The sequence below is a fragment of the Manis pentadactyla genome, chromosome 12, assembly GCF_030020395.1.
Source record: "Manis pentadactyla isolate mManPen7 chromosome 12, mManPen7.hap1, whole genome shotgun sequence".
Lineage (NCBI taxonomy): Eukaryota > Metazoa > Chordata > Mammalia > Pholidota > Manidae > Manis > Manis pentadactyla.
In genome coordinates this window covers 53,794,104-53,810,209 of record NC_080030.1, presented here as the reverse complement: position 1 = coordinate 53,810,209, position 16,106 = coordinate 53,794,104, and positions in this window count along the sequence as shown.

Below are 16,106 nucleotides of genomic sequence, written 5' to 3'. Positions count from 1 at the left end.
AATCAGGAATCTCTTGTTCAGCACTAGTGAGGTAATCTGCCTGATAGACCTATGCCATTCTTTAAAGGAAGTCATCTTGCCATAACCAATCAGATTCTTACTAGTGTATCTTCCTTGTCCTGCTCCCTTCTGCCTGTAACATCTTTCATTTTGTACAGCTCCTTAGAACTCCTTTGAGCTCCTTTCTCTCTGCTAGGAGGGATACTGGCCAACTCATGAATCATTTACTAAAGCCAGTAAAATCTTTAAAATTTACTTAGCAGCATTTTGTTTTTTAAGTTTTGGTGGCAGTGGTGGGATCTCAAGGAGAATTCTGCTGGCTTCAGGGACAGTCTATCAAACCCATGAATTCTTTGAGTTCTGTCTTTCTCAGCATTTCTAAAGGCTGTGGGTTAAGTTCCTCTCAGTTTTGGCCTTTACTCTCTGCCTCAAGCTCCTGATCTAACTGGCTTTCCATTCCAGGGTAGGTCAGCTTGAGCTAGCCAACAGTTCCACCTAGAACGCAACCCCTTAGCCCTTGGTTCAGTCTGTGGCTCCATTTGTCAAGATCTGCTGGCTCAGCCTATAGCTCCACCTTGGGAACTGCTTGGTGGTGTGCACCTGATGCCTTCTCTTGGCCATTCTTCAGTACCAACTCTTTAGTTACTTCTGCTGTCCATGATTCTCTTTCCTTAGTTACTATTGATTTCTGTTAATGTGCACATGAGATACAGACTATTGCTAATGGGAATCTCAGAATTTGTAATCAATGAGGACACTACAAAAAAGATTGTTTTCAAAGGTTTGTACAAATCCTTCAACATCAATTCAACTGACTGCATATCTACCTTTGAATGAGGGTCCCTTTCAGAGTTGATGGGACTCTGAGAAATTTTCTGGGAAACTGCTGTCAGTTATTCCCTGAAATAGCCAATGGGAGACTAAAAATTAGTGGAAAACCTACCAAATTCTGGTAGATACCATAGCTACACACTCTATTTTAAACCCTACTCAGAACCTGCAGATGGGATCCTGGGAAAACTGACAGAATCTGCCAGAAGGTGAGAATTCTTACTATAGCCATCTCTTCCAGACCTCTTTTTTTAGTATCCAGTAGAGAGAGAAAAATAAAATTTCCCATTGCCCCTTTCCAAATCCAAGCCCATTGGTTATTGATCTTTTCTCTCTCAGGGATAGCTATTGCTTTCTTGCTTGGACCATTTTGTGTCCTGAGAACCTGGCTTGGCTCTCTGCGTACCTGGAACAAGCAGGCTGTTAGTTATTGCATATGCAGGCAGCTCAACCATCAGGTTTGGGGTGGGGGTGGGGTGCAAAAATACGGTTGGACAAAATATAGGTTGTACTCCATGTGTGGTTGAGGTCCTGCCATTTGTCAGCTCTCAGAGGATTTGTCCAAGTTCTTTCTTTCTGAAATCTTTGGGAGTGGCTCTGAATCTTGGAAGGGTAGTATCCTTTGCTCCCTCTTGCATCCAAGGTGGGTTGTTCAATACTGCCCAGAATATTTACTATTTGTCCAACTAAAACCTGACATATTTGAAAGGACTTTTCAAAATATCTTTGTGGTCAAAAGTTGGCCAAATTGGAAGTTGATCATCAGAGCCTGATAGGAACTTTTTAAAAGGCCTTCTCTCAGCTAAATATACAAAAGGAAAAGAAAAACATTCCCAAGACGGAACTCTAAATCTAGAACACAGGAATCCTTTTGATCTCCATCTTAGCTGCAGATCTTCTCCCTGATATAAAGAAGCAAATTGAGGATAATGTAGTTGGATGGGCAGTACAGCCCCTTCATATCATTCAGGCTGCAACCCAATTATCTGAGGAAGTAAAACTGTCCTTATGTAACAAATCTTTGCAAAACCAGAAATAAAGCTCTATAGAAACAATTTAAAGTCCATCCTTTTTGCTAATCTTAAAACTTCACCTATTCATCTCAAAAGACTTGAAAGCATTGTAAAAAAATTCTGACCTTGGGAAACAAGAGTCCTTCTTGGAAGAACTTGTATTCTCTCCCTGTGTCTTTTAGATGTAAATGTTCTACCTGGTTTTCTCCAGGGATTCTTTTCTAGATCATCTCCTTGAAATATAAATTTTAGGGAGGTAATCCTCATTGGAAGGGAACAAAGGAGAAAAGACTCACGTTGGGAACTAATGAATAACAAAAAATCTTGAGTGTTTTCTCCAAAAATATTAGTAAAAAGTTTTAGCCATCTGAACAGGTAACCTTAAATTAGTCCATCCACCAGAAACATAATCCAACTTTTTTTGAGTAGTGAGCTTTGTACCTGATTCATGGCTAAAATTTTAGATCAAAAGCTATAAAGTCTCCATTTATGTCTATATGCTTACATGTGTCTACATATGTATGTTATAGATGTGTGATATTTTTATACCTCTGGATGGTATTGTTAAGATTAATTTATAAAAACTCTATTTGATTGGTTTGAAGACAAGCATTTATATGGACTGTGTATTCCAAAACTCTCAGAAATAAAGAAACCAACCTAAATATATTTCAAGTTCATGTGATATAGGATTAATCTCTAGTAAATGAAAACTAGTTTAAGTCTGTTGGTTTAATTAGAACAGGCATGTCTTTAGGGTTATCAGCATTAAATATAATTCTTTTATCTATGTAGGCTTAATAAAGGTCAAATAAGTTCATGTTATCTCATAAAAATTTTTAGCAAGAAAAATAGTATGGGCGGGTGGTCTAAACATAATTGTTAAGAAGAACAAATGATTTAAGTAAATAATAAGAGTTTATAGGTGAATTTTTCAGCAATAGTTATGTTTTATGGTATATGTACATAAAAATAGTTACCAAAACCTTGAAACTTTTAGAGTTTTGCTAAGTTAAATGATGGATAGTCATTGAATATCATATCCAAATAAAATGAAATACTGAAACAATTACTGAACACAGATTTATCTACATTTGGCTTATTACCAAAAAGTTTAAGATATTTGGTTCTATTAGTAAATATGTTTTGTGCCAACATTGTAAAATTTACTATGAGGAAGAATATACTTCTAGAACTTATGAAATATATTTATAAGTCTGCCAATCCACAGAACATTTGTATAAGAGACAGTCCACAATTGCTTACTTATTAGTTTTCACTAGGCAATAAGGATTCTAAGGCTGAAGAATTCTTATCAATATATGTAACTAAAACTACTTAGAAATAATAAGGGTGAAAGGAAATAACTGTAAAAGAAAAGTAGAATGACTGATTGTTCCAGAATGAGAAAGCTAAAACAACAACAAAAAACAGGACAAAATCGTAGAAGGTTTGTGGAAAAAGAAGCCTGAGAAAGAAATTTTATGGGTAATCAAGCTGTTTAAGATTGGAATGACTTTTTTTAAGTTAAAAAAATCATTTTCATATAAAAAATGTACTGATGCAAAATTAGAATTTGGTTTCTCTCTATTAAATGGACAAAGTTTTCTTGGACCTTTGGTCTGCTTTTGATAGCAGATTGTGTTGGTTTTTTTAAAACCTATTTTAAAATAGGTTTAAAGATTTTGTGCCTTACTGAAATAATTTACTATACTTCACGTTGACTTCATCATATCTTTGATTACTTAAGAAAACCCAGTCTAGTAAGATTCCTCAAGGGACGAACAACCTAAGACAGGCACAGTTGCAGGGGGCCATCAGGTGAGAAATTGGGGATCAACAGAGGTGAGGCTTAGAACCTCACCCCCCCTGTTCTGAGAGAAATCTTCCACATATGTGGATGTTTTATTGCCTGTGTCTAGTGTGGATTAACACATAGGCTACAGGCACACACCTGATCATCTACATTTGCTCTCTTACAACACTAAACTATGTTTTTTACCTTTATCTTGTATCTACCTACCACTTCAGCATTTTATGAAAAATAATAATAATAAAGAGAGAAATGTGGTATCCACATATAAATCAAGTATAAAAATCAAATGAATATTCATATTTGAACTGTTTATAGTTCATAATGCATGAGCAAAACCGAAAGCTTCTGTGATGACTGCCCTTGTACTGTTCACCATGTAACTTATTCACTATGTAAGAATTTGTTCTACATGTAAGAACTTGTTCGTTAAGCTTCAAAAGATTGGAGACTGAAGAAAATTAGGCTTGGGGTGGATTAATGATTGTGCATTGAGCATTGACCCCCCTATACAGAATTTTATTGTTGTCAACAACAATTTTATCAAAAAATATGCGAGATGCCCTCACACACACACACACACAAAATATATATATATATATATATATATATATACATGCACTTTCAATTGTAATAAGTAACTGGGATGTAATGTATAGCATAAGGAATATAGTCAAAATATTGTAACAACTTGGTATGGTGATAGCTGGTACCTAGAATTATCATGTATATAAATGTTGAATCACTGTGTTGTACACCTGAAACTAATGTAATACTGTGTGTCAACTACCCTTCAACAACAACAACAAAAAAAATGAAAACCCAGTCTTCCTGATATTAAAAGAGCTAGGTTTTTCTCACAACTGTGTAGCCTTCTGCATTTGCTTTTAACATCTTCTACTGCCATTTTGATTAAATGGATATTTTTTATAAGCTTCTACCAAATTAAGATAGAAGTGAAGTATTTTTGGCCTGAAAGTAACTTTGGGATTTTCTAGAAGGTCCCTAGAACATCCCAAAATATTTGTTCTTTCTCCTTATATAAAGGGAAAAATTAAACTGACCAGGCTTATTTGATATATTAAATTACATGGGAAGCATTGTCAAATAAGAAATTATACTAAGCCTTCTTTATGTTGTATTTGTATAGGTATATGTTATAAGTATTCCAGAAATTTTATGAAATTCCAAAAGTCTGGTAAGTCCTGACATAGTATTAGTCATAATGTTAGTTATTATCTTACAATTTGTATGTTACTGAAATAACTAAATTTCCTTGTCAATTCCATTACAATGAACTCTCATCAGATCTTCAATAACAGGCATTTTTAAGTCTTTTACCATTTACAGTTATTGTTCTGCTCCAATGGTTTTGCACAAGTGAGACTCACTGAAGGGACCTATGAGAGGAACCCTTGATCAGTGGCCCTGCTGCCAAGTCACATGGCATCTAACCTTAGGTGTGTATTTCACAAATGAAGAAGACCCCATCTGACATCTGATCCTGTGCAAATGCTGGAGACCTCCAAAATCAAATTAACTAGGAAGAGAGGTCATCAGCATCAAGGTAAATTTTTCTCCCAAGATATCAGATCAAGAAGATTAAGGACACTTCTTTCCATTCCTACTTTTCCTCTCTGACCATCCTTTTCCTATTTCTAACACCATGAAGGTCTTTATATTCTTTTGTCCATGCTTTGCCTTGCTCTGGCCTGGAAAGATAATGCCATTGTTCACATATCTCAGGTCATTGCAAAGGGGGTAATCCAACCTCTGAATTACTTGAATCTACTGTGATGCTGGCAATTATGTAGTCACATCACACACTTCTTCCTAATTCCTAATGCTTCAGTTTCTCTGGAACAAGCTCAGATGCCCTCTCTATTATGCCAGACCCTCTAACCCTGGTGGGGGGGGGTACATTACTCTGTCTCTGATTAACAATCTCAAACTTGTATCCAAGCTCTGCACAAAGATAGGCACACAAGGCAAAGGTAACCAGAATAAAACTGCCTGTGTGGTCTACAGACCCTTGCCCTGTACTGGCCTCTGTGGCTGTTGCCTTTCCAGGACTGAGGCACAGATTCAAACAGAATTACCCAGAGGTATTCTTGATTCAAAATTAACTTCCTTTGGTAGATCCCTACTCCCCTGTCTAGGAGTGAGTGCAAATGAGGCTATGATGAAAAACTTCTTAAAGATAGTACAGAATCTGCTGCCAAAGAAATAGCAGCCAAACAAAAATTCTAGCCTCTCTGGCCCAAGTTGTTCTTGATAACAGGGTAGCTCTTGGTTATCTTTTTAGCAGAGGAAGGAGGTGTTTGTTCCATGGCTAACACCACTTGCTGAGCTTACACACTTCTGGGGAAGTTGAAACTAGCTGCATAAGATCATGGAACAAGTAAGTTGTCTTAAGAAAGGGACTCCTTCGGTGGAATCTTTCTCTGACTTGTTTGATTTTGATTGGTTTGGGTCTTGGGGACCATGGCTCTGAAGTTCTCTCCAGACTTTGGGAATTATCCTGCTTATAATAATTGCAGTTTTCTCCCTGGTGTGCAGTATTGTAGCAAAAGCTTTAAACGCATGTTCACAGCGGCTAACCACCAAGAAAATGATCTTCTTAAGATTAGAATGTCAGTAAAGGAATGATGAGAATGACTAAGTTAAAGAAGGTGCACCCAAAGTCATGACCTGTGAACACCGCACAGAGGGGCAGCAGAACCTGAGAACTTGAGAGCAGCTGCTGAGAGCACTGCCCACGCCCTGCATGTTGATCCCATCGCTCAGGCTGAGAGTTTGATTCAAAGGACTGAATTGTCGAAAACAAGGCCACTGGCCCCAAATGAAGTCACTTATGCTAAGCCCCATGTCATCAAACCAAAACGTAACTTCATTGCAGTTCCAGCCTCTTCCAGAAATGAAGTCTTAAACCAGTCAATCAGGAATCACCTGGTCATCCCAGTAATCTGCCTGATAGACGGCTGCCATTCTTTAAAGGAAAGTGACCTTGTCCCAACCAATCCACTTTTTGCTAAACTTCCTAGTCTTGTCCCCTTCTGCCTATAATAGTCTTTCTTGTTGTATAGCTCCTCAAAGCTCCTTCCTACCTGCTAGATGGGATGCTATTGATTCATGAATCATTGAAAAAGGTCAATAAGATCTTTAAAATTTGCTCAGTTGAATTTTGTTTTTTAACGTTACAAATTATCTAAAGAAAAAAACTCAGTTAATCATTACCTATGTAAAGTGGTAGTAGAAAAATAGTTTTAAAGGAAGGAAATACAATTAAAAGCCAATGAATTTGTTTCCTTTCATCTGTGCTCCTTATGTGTAGATAGGAAAATGGCTCACAACAAAGTTGAAGCTCCTCCATACCCATTGCTTTCTTTCCTACATTTCCTTTTGGTTGGCCCTGTAAGAAAAGAAGAACATTGACCCTCATTCAAGAAGCTTAGTTGGGTTTTTTATACCCCTAAGCATAAACTCACCAACAATCTGGAATGGTTTAACACCCCTTGTTGGTATTATTCGGGTATTTCTCAGAAATGCTAATGAACAATTCACTTTGGCACTTTAGACAAACACAATCTGGTGGTGTTATTTGGGTGTTATTCACACTTGCTAATGATTAACTCTCTTTGGTTTTTACAAGCCAGAGTCCAGCTCATCATGTCATGGGGTTGGGAGAGGAGGGTCTGAAAAGCAAGTGACTAGCTCACTGTAGGTGGAACATGTAAGTTTATCAGTTTGAGGTTTAAACTGGTGGCTGCTTAGGCACCACCTACTCAGCACAGGACTAAATAGAAAAAAGTAAACTCCGGCCACCCTCCACCGGTGCCACTATCATGATGTTGTGCAAGCATTTAACAAGCATGCTTGTGAAGAGTGCTGTGTTTAATATGATTCCAGGCAAGGTACACAGACACAGTCCTGGACCTTCTGAGGTTTTATAACCAAAAATGATAGAGGCAGCAGAGATAAATATATTAAAGATAAAGTGAATATATCTCATTCACTCTTATTCCAGTGCTCCGCAGATAGAGGGACAGGAAAGACATTTAATATTCATTGAGCACCTGAAGACAGTTTCTATTTCTGAATATTTTAATGGACAAAGATAGCAAGCAAGCATAGTTCTCCCCTCCCTCTGTTTTCTAGATGAAAAAGTTGGGATTTATTAATTTTATTTGTTTAATTTCCAAGGAAGATAGGCTCTGAGATCACAGCTTTATCCAGAAAAACTCAGAAGTCAATAGCAACATATGTGTATATAAAGGTGACATTGTTTTATCATTAGTTTTGCTTTAAAGGCTTCACTGTCCTGACCTTTTACTTTCTCAGAGCACTATCCCTATACCCCTCCACTCTATATCCATGCTTTTATTTTTCTGTCTGAGGAGAAAGCTTTGGGGGAATGTGGAGCCTGCATGTATTACACCTCAACAGTACTTTTGTGCTTTGGTCATTAGATGCCTGGAAATTCTCTGAATTATTCAGGGGAAATCATAGTTCTGAAGGGTCAGAGTATCTAACCCCAAGGTGGGAGTGGGGGTAGAGGGCTCAGTGTTCTCTGATGTAGAGGGAGCGGAATGAGTTTAATCCCCTCTGCAGACTATACTCTCTCCTGACCCATCTATGCATTGAAGTCAAGGGTAAGAAGTTTCTTTGGAAGCTTTCCTTTCTTTATTCGTGTTCGCAGGCTAACCTCTGCTTTATGATGAGCAGTTTCTGTGTGGCCAACAGGGAAGATGGCCAGTGATTCTAGCAAGTTTCAGAACCAGTTCTCCCCCAGCCAGTGTGGGAGGGTCAGTTATGTGTGGGTTTACAAGAGCCTGAAGTTTGGGCTGGAATCTTTCCCTTCTCTTTGGTTTCCATAAGCCTGAATAATATTAAATTGTATTAATTAAATTAAATGTTATTAATTAAAATCATATTTATGTAATTTTATATTATATATAAAAATATTTACATATACCAAATATATATTTATATAATTTATATGACAAATTCATATAATTTATATGTAATTAAAATATATTAATCAAAATCTTGAATAAATACATAATAGTTTGATAGGTAACTCATAAAGATAGCTTTTCTATATCAAGTGTATTAGAATATTAGATTATTGGATGCTTTTATCACAGTTAGTGCTTTGACTGGAACAGTGAGAGTGAAATCCTTGTAGTATTTTGAGTTCAATAAACCTTGTGACCAGTAGAATGACTATCGTCAATTATTCCAAAGCAGACCAGTAAATTCCACCAGCAACTCATTTTCCAAAACTTGATCACAACACCATCAAGTGAGAAAAAATCTGTTTTATTCCCAAAGCCATTTGCTTTTCACCATTTTAGTACAACTTACTTATGATAGTGTTCAGGCTTTCATATACTATCAACTCTCTAACAATTCACTTATAGTTTGCAAGCCATAAACAGGCTGTTGGCAGCAACTGTTGTGGTACTGAATATGTGAAGTGTATATATATAGAATTAAAAGATATTATTATTGTTTAAACTGTCATATAAATTTATTTAGATCTTAATGTCTTTATGTGCCATTATAGTCATTTGAATATACTTTTAAGATACAGTGACTCCATCATGATGGATGGTAATGGCTTTTTATCAAACCAGTTTCAGATGAGGAAGCTGTAGCCCACAAAGTTGAGGCAGGTTACCTGGTGCAGAGAAGGAAAAGCTCCCAACTTTCACACAAAGGTTTTCACAAACGAAATATAGAGTAAACTAGTGCAGAGCCATTAAGTGCTGATCCTTATAAATCTCTGCTGAAGCCTAGTGTTAAAAAAAATATTCAGAGCAAGTAGCAAACATTATTGCATTCTTCCAGAGTATTTTTCAGAGCTTTTCTCTACTAAAGGAAAAGATATAACAGTATTTTGCATTTGCAAAAAATATTCCCTAAATTCTTCATGAATACTATTAATCTCACTTTACAGGTGAAACAGTGGAGATTCAGAGAAAGGTGTTCACAGACGTTTTCCCAGAGAGGACACACAGCATCGCCATCATATTTAGTTATGGTTAAAGGGAGTTTGCTGTTTTTCTTTAATTTGCAATTTCAGGTAGAGGCATTTGCTGCTGGCATAAAGCCACATAAGGAAGTTAAGGAAAGGATAATAGAACTGAAAGGATTCCCAGCAGCTGCTTTGAATAGGGAATTCTGGAAGCTTCTCAGGCTATGAAATACCAAATGATGCCCAAGTGAGCAGTTTCAGGGCAGTTACAGAAGAAATGAGAGCATAGGTAGCCCTTAAGCTCTACTGCAGAATTAAACAGACACATTGGTTTATTTATATTATTTTCTGATTATTGGTTCACTTTAAAATAAAAATATTAAACTGGGGAAAATATGTTGAATATTCAATGAACTCATACACAAGCTATTACTGTTCTTCCGGTACCATTTGATATTCCTAACATCAAAAAACATCAAATGCTTATTGAGATTCTCTCTATCCAGGTCAAAGGAGTCTGAAGTAATAGGGATTTAAGCTTGTTTGGAAGAAACATGGGGCACACGGGCTGAGATAGCAAACCTCACTTGGTCGAGGAAAGCACTGATTCAAATGCGTTTCAGAGAGTGTTCCCTGAGACACCTTTCCAGTTTTGCCTCCTGTGGAGTCTATACCACGTGCTTCCACAAGCTTTAAAATGATCTTGTCATTCAGGTCTGTGGAGTTGCCATTCACCGCGGAACTCCCGTCCAGTCAGTGTAATTTCAGAAGGAATAGTTGCTCGGGGCCAAGCAGCAAGGAGGGAATGTTGGGAATAGTGTCAACTTGCAATAGGACGTTGATACCGCAACAGGAATACTGCAACAAAACAGCGACACAGCCTCCAGCTGCTGGTCTGCCCTAGGATCTGTCCACAGCAGCCTTCAAATCCATCCTGCTCATCTTTTAAAATCACATGCAGTTTGGAGTGCGTTTTTTTTCCTCTTTTTCGCTCCTTCCTAGACTCCCTTTCGCTCTGTCTCCATCCAGCTTTGATATATTTTTGTGTTTGCTTCCGTCCTTCTCAATAAGCTCCAATAAGGTGAAAGAAAGAGAAGGTCGGTGGTGGTTCTGTGGATTCCCCTTCCTTTTTTTTTTTTTTTTTCCCTTTGGTCATTCTTTTTCCCCAAGGAGACAGAAGCAGGGGAAAAGAGAGAGAAAAAAGCCGAAGGTGTAAGCTGTCTAGGTAAGAATGCGCTCTGTTTTCTTAGCGGCTCAGAATGAGGGCAGAGGATCTAAAAGCAGCCTTGCGTTACTGAAGCCAGAGCGAGGCTGGTGGGAGACCTGGGGTGACTGGGGTGACTGGGTCCCACCCCAAGATAGAGTGTCTCATTGATCACACATTAACCATGTGCACTGAGTAGAAGGTAGCTGATAAAAATGCAGATGTTTCTGCAGTCCTGTAGCATGAGAACTGTTCTTGATCCTGTCAGAAGAACATTTTGAATCAAAGGCGCTTCATGCGAGCAAAAGAGTTTTGTGGTTGAGTACTACGGTGCCGCCTTTTAATCATTAAACACTTTTGTAGGGGTAAAATGAACATCCATTGTCATGGCCACACCAGTGAGGCCATCCGGCCTGGGGAAAAGGGAGGGCTTTTCTTTGGGGAGGGCACTAAAAGAAGGGGACAGACAGGCAGTCCCGTGGAATTCACAAGGTTGAACAGCATAGTACATCACAAAGGGAAAAAAAGGCAGCCCTGGTGAGTTTGTTCAAATTGCTTCCCGTGACACCACCCCCTTACAAGCTGGATGTGCCTGGTACAATGAACACTAGTATTTTACAGACGACTGGTTCCCCTGTATGGTTTTCAATCGACAATTTATTGGTGCAGTTTAATTCTTGCTGTTCTTTAAGTGAAGGCTGCTTAGGAAAGTTGACGGGAAATGCATTTTATTCTTGATCTTTGTGTAGAGCTCTGGTGGAGCCATTAGCGTTGCCAGGACCACACCACACCCTCTCCTGCAGTTAGCTGACCATCCAGCCTGCACCACGAGGTGAGATTCATGCAAGACCCTGACCCTAACTCCACTCTTGAAAAAGCACCTGCATTTTGGCTGACCTGACAATTATGTGCTCTCAACTGTTATTTTTTCCGAACATTTCCCATGACTGACATCCCATGATTCATTTCTCCTACAGTTTTCTATGAAGAGAAACACTAGATCTTCTAATACATATTTTTCCCCCTTTTCCATCTTCCCCAACTGAAACTCTGATCCCATTAAACACTAACTGCCCCTTCCCTTCTCCCCTGAGACCCTGGCAGCCAGCATTCTACTTTCTGTCTCTATGAATGTGATTACTTTAGGCCCCTCATGTATGTGGAATCATACAGTATTTGTCCCTTTGTCACTGGCTTATTTACTTAGCATAATATCCTCAAGATTCATCCATGTAGTAGCATCGGCCAGAATTCCCTTTCTTTTTTTTGGCTGAAATAAATATTTAGTTATGTGTATAATATATATACCACATTTTGTTTATCCATTCATCTATCAACGGGCACCTGGGTTGCTTCTGCTTTTTGGCTATTGTGAATAATGTTTCTATGAACACAAGTGTACAGTGTCTTTTCAAGTCTGTTTTCAGTCCTTTTGGATGTACACCCAGAAGAAAATTGCTGAATCATTTGGTAATTCTGTGTTTAATTTTTTGAGGATCCACACTGTTTTCCACAGTGGCTGCACCATTTTAGTTTCCCATCAGTAATGCGCAAGGGTTTCAGTTACTCCATATCCTTGTCAACACTTGTTATATTTTGTTTTGTTTGTTTTTTGATGATAGCCATCCTACTGTTTGTGAAGTGTTATCTCATTGTGGTTTTAAAATGCATTTCCTCACTTATTTGTGATCTTGAGCATTTTTTCACATGCTTATTGGCCATTTCTATATCTTCTTTAGATACGTCTATGAATAGATATGTCTATTCAAGTCCTGTACCCATTTTTGAATTAGACTTCTTTTTTGAGTTCTTTATGTATTCTGATTATTAACACCTTATGAGATATATGATTTGCAAATACTTTGTTGACTCTGTTGATAGTATCCTTTGATATACAAAGGTTTTAAATTTTGATCAAGACCAATTATTTATGTTTCTTTAGTTACCTGTGCTTTTGGCAGCATATCTCCATGGCAACAAATTATCACCAAATCCAGTGTCAGAAGGTTTTATCCTATGTGTTCTTCTAAACTTTTATAGTTTTAGCTCTTATATTTAGGTCTTTGATTTATTTCAAGTTAATTTTTTGTATATGATTTAAGGTAAGACTCCAACTTCTTTCTTCTTTCTTTCTTTTCTTTTTTTGCATGTGGATATCCCATTTTTACCAACATCATTTTTTGAGAAGATCGTCCTTTTCCCATTAAGTGGTCTTGCATCTTGTCAAAAATCATTTGATCACATAAGTGATGGCTTATTTTTGAGCTCTTTATTGCGTCTGTCTCTATGCCTCTCTTTATGCCAGTCCCATACTGTTTTGATTGCCATAGCTTTGTCTTAAGTTTTGAAATCAGGAAGTGTGAGATCTCCAACTTGGTTCTTCATTTCAGTTTTGGATATTTGAGGTTCCTTAAGATTCTATATGAATTTTAGAGTACATTTTTTGATTTCTGCAAAAGACATTGTTGGAATTTTGATAGAGATTGCATTGAATTTATACATCACTTTGGTTAGTATCGACAATATTAAATCTTCCAATCCATGAACAGGATGTCTTCCCATCTATCAATGTCTTTATTGTTTTTCAGCAATATTTTGTAGTTCTCAGTGTACAAGTTTTGTTTTCTTGGTTCAGTTTATTCTTAAATATTTTATTGTTTTTGATGTCATCATCAGTGGCATTGTTTCTTCTGTTTCCTTCTTAGGTTATCTAATATAATTTTTAATCAAGAAAAAAATAAAAAACCTTTACCACTTCCACCCAAATCTCATTCTAAGGGACTGGTACATTGCAAAGTGTATAAAAGGGCTGATCAGAAAGCAATCCCTAGTCTCTACTCTTTCTCTGATCATGCTTCTGATGGCAGGAAGCCACTAACAGAAATGTACAATCTAATAGGATTATTTTTTAAGTAAGACAACATTCTTATTTAAGAAAATAGTTCATATTTACAGTGCATATGCACATTAATCTTGAAAACAAAACATTTTGAAGTCAGGAAATTTCTAAATAAAGATCATAGAGAAAACTAATTCACTTACCTAAATTTTTATGTTAATGATATTATAGCAATTAATAGTAGAAATGAAAAGCTTATTTATTTAATACTTCCATTTGACAGTTAGTTATAAATAGCATCTTTTTTTCCTAAGTTTTTTTTTGATGGGTGTCATAATTTATATGAATTTATCCTCAAGATACTATTTTGACTTGACACTAAAAACCCACAAATCTCAACAACAATTGAAAAAGAATTTAGTCTCTCTGGTTGCCCAAGAATTAAGTCCCATAGTTTCAGAATAATGTAACTCATTTCTTCTACTTTAACTTTTTGGAGTAACATACTCAAGTTTAAAGAAAATATTAACACTCTCTGGCTGCTCCAGTAAACTGAATAAATTATTCTTCTATTGTATTAAATGATGTCTTTAAAGCTGTATGAAAAAAGATTTCAACTAATAAAGTGGTTAACATGCTGAAGGATTGATTAAACCATTAGGAAAATTAATTTCACAAGTGACATCATTTTGTATGCATGTATGTGTTGAATTTTAAAAAACAATAAAGATTATATTTCTTCTTGACTAATCTATATTTTATACAAAAATCTCACATTAAATTATTAAAATGTACCTTAAAGTAAGTTTCTACATACATGTTCTTTGAATGTTACTGACGCTGTTAGCATTCTTTGCAGCAGAGATTCACACCAGTGCAGCTGTAATTCTACAGAAAATCACATTAAATAATGAGGATAATTAAAGAAAAACTGCTTATGTATACTACCAAAATTCACGATATGGTCACCAACCTTATACTGTTACTTATGTCATATGATTCCCAAATCACATTTCTTTAGTAGGACTCTTGGATTGAGTTCTATAAAATTAGAAGAGAGTCACCACTAATCCACGGAGAGAATTGGTATGATTAGTAAAAGGAACTCCTTCCTTGAAGTACATTATTTCCATCTTTTAGAAAATTATTGTGCTATACAATTTTGTTAGAAAAGCCACATTTGTACCATCTCATAGAAATTACAATAATATACAAATGGGTATGTCTATGATGTAATTGGAATCTTCTTTAATGTATTGTCTTGTGCAGTGCAGAACCTTACAACTGCTATCAAGATAATTCTAGTCTTTGGGTTTTTTAGGACAAAAACCTTGGTGTCATCCATGACTTCTTTCTTTTGTGCATGCCCTAAATGTAATCTCTTATCAAATTTTATTGCTGTTACTTCAAAAAATACCCAAGATCCAACCACATCTTAGCACCTCAACAGCCAACATCCTGTTCCAAACCACCATCACCTAAATCAGGAATGTGCGGACTATAGCCAGGATGGTGGAAGAGGACAAATCTGGTTACACCCACTCATTCACATATTGTCGCTGGCTGCTTTCATGCTACCATTGCAGACTTGAGTAGTTGCCACAGAGATCATATGGTCTGCAAAGCCAAGACTGTTTATTAGCTGGCCCTTTAGAGAAAAGGTTTGCTGACCCCTGCCCTGGATCAGTGTAATGACCTTATAAATTTGTCTTCTTGCTTCCATCCCTGCTCGTTATGGTCTCTTCGCAGAGCAGTCAGAGTCAGGTATGGTATTCCTCTGCTCAAATCTTCCAATGACTTACCTTCTCATTGAGAATAAACAGCAAGATCCTTGCTCAGGCTGCAAGGCCTCACCTGATCTGTACCAGCACACCTGCCTCCACTGGTCCTGCTGATGGCCTGCCTTCTCCCTGCTCAGTCCCTACCTCTCTCCCCCTCACCAGCTCTGCTCCTGATGACAGTTCTTGGAAACATAATAGGCATACGCCTTCTTCACTTGTTGTTTCCTCTGCCTAGGAGCATTCTTCCCCCAGATATTTTCATGGCTTAGTCTGTTCCAAAGTCACCTTTGCAGAGAGGCCTTCCCTGACCACCCTTCATAAAGCAGCACCTCTTGTTTCCCCATTCCTCCTTCCTGCTTCACCTTTCTCCACTGCACTTCTCACTGGCTCACTTACTTTATATTTACCTGTTGGTTTCTGCTGTCTCCTGCTACTGGAAGAGGTGAACATGTAGAGGCATGGATCCTCTGTTTTTCTTTTACTTGTCACTTCTTAATATCGAAAGCTCAGTCTTGATGTCCTGCTTGAATTCCTTCTCACATTACCTGATTGGCAGGCTTGGATTTTTCTTTGCTGCACTTCAGTTACATTTTTTTGATGAAATTTCTACTTATAACCCCAAACAATTAATAATATAAATCTTCT